The sequence below is a fragment of the Pundamilia nyererei genome, unplaced genomic scaffold (assembly GCF_000239375.1).
Source record: "Pundamilia nyererei isolate P.nyererei 1_Seehausen unplaced genomic scaffold, PunNye1.0 scaffold00043, whole genome shotgun sequence".
In the NCBI taxonomy this organism is placed as follows: Eukaryota; Metazoa; Chordata; class Actinopteri; order Cichliformes; family Cichlidae; genus Pundamilia; species Pundamilia nyererei.
Window position 1 is genome coordinate 2,672,514 of NW_005187444.1, and position 1,355 is coordinate 2,673,868.

Consider the following 1,355-nt stretch of genomic DNA (forward strand, 5'->3'; position numbering starts at 1 on the left):
ATTAGTAAGAGCAGCCAGGTGTCTCTAGAACAACACTTGATCACACGCCCACCGAAGTTCAAATTGTGGCATTGCCAGCTGGTGTGTGTATGAATACAAAATCTGATTTTATTTTTTTTTTAGAAAAACTGTGATTTTTTTTATTACAGCCTATTAAAATCTGGCACAGAAAGGCTTCACTGAAGATATAAACTACTGCTTAAAGATTTGGGATCATCCAGTAAATGTCATATTTTTGATCAAAGCTACTACTGCTTTCATTCACCAAATGAGTTACAAAGTGAATAGCGAATATATCCAAGACATTGACAAGGTTGTAAGTAAGGATTTTATTTTTATCTGTCACCCTGTCAATTTGTTGAACTAATCTAAAAAAAACTTTCCCTGATGCTCAATCAAGCGCTTTTCACAAGTTGGATTAGCTTGATGGGCCTTTCTCATCACAGCCAATAATACAACAATTCTCTGTGGGGTTTAGGTAACTGTGCTGGCCATTTCACTGTAGACAAAAACAAGCTGCTTGCTTCTTTTCTCAGTGGTTATTGTATAGTTTGGAGCTGAGATTTGGGTCATTTTACAAAGGTCAGAGTAAATTAGCTCCATGGGATATGGCATTGTAAAATCAAGTGACTTCCTTGCTCAAGATCCCATTTCTCATGTCAAAGTAACCTCAAACCATCACATGTCTCTAACATGCTTTACAGGTGGAAGTGACTCATCCTCCTCCATGTTTTCATGAGTCATTCATCTCACAAATGACCCCAAACCCTAGAACTTGGGTTCATTTGTCCACAATATAAACCTTTAAAGACTGAACCATGAAATAATTGACAGAAATCTGCATATCAAAGTTTAAATTTGTATCTTATGTTTATTTAGGTGTTTTTTTTTTAATTTTTGGGGTTTTTTTTGGCAATTTATTGCTTAAAAATATATTGCGCAATTTATTTCTTTTTGGCTGGGGATCATACTGATGATCACAAAACTCCTGTTTGAACTACGATACACTTGGTTTTATTTATTATAATTTAAATTTTAGGAGCCAAACCAATGCTCAAGACTCGAGAAAAAAAAATTAATTCTTATAAAAGCAGAAGAATTTTTAGCTGTACTAACAGCTTTATGATTGTCTAATGATCAGTTAGCCTTTTAACATGATAAACCTGCATTAAGTAACAGAATACAGCATGAACGTCTGTTGAACAATTCATTTGTAATCAGAAAATTTGATTTCTAGATTTTGAAAAATCTCCTGTCAAGTCTTGGCATGTTGGGAAAAAATATTCTAACTATGATATTTCAAACATTACTGTTTTCTTCATTTTCTTCTATCTATCTATCTATCTATCTATCTA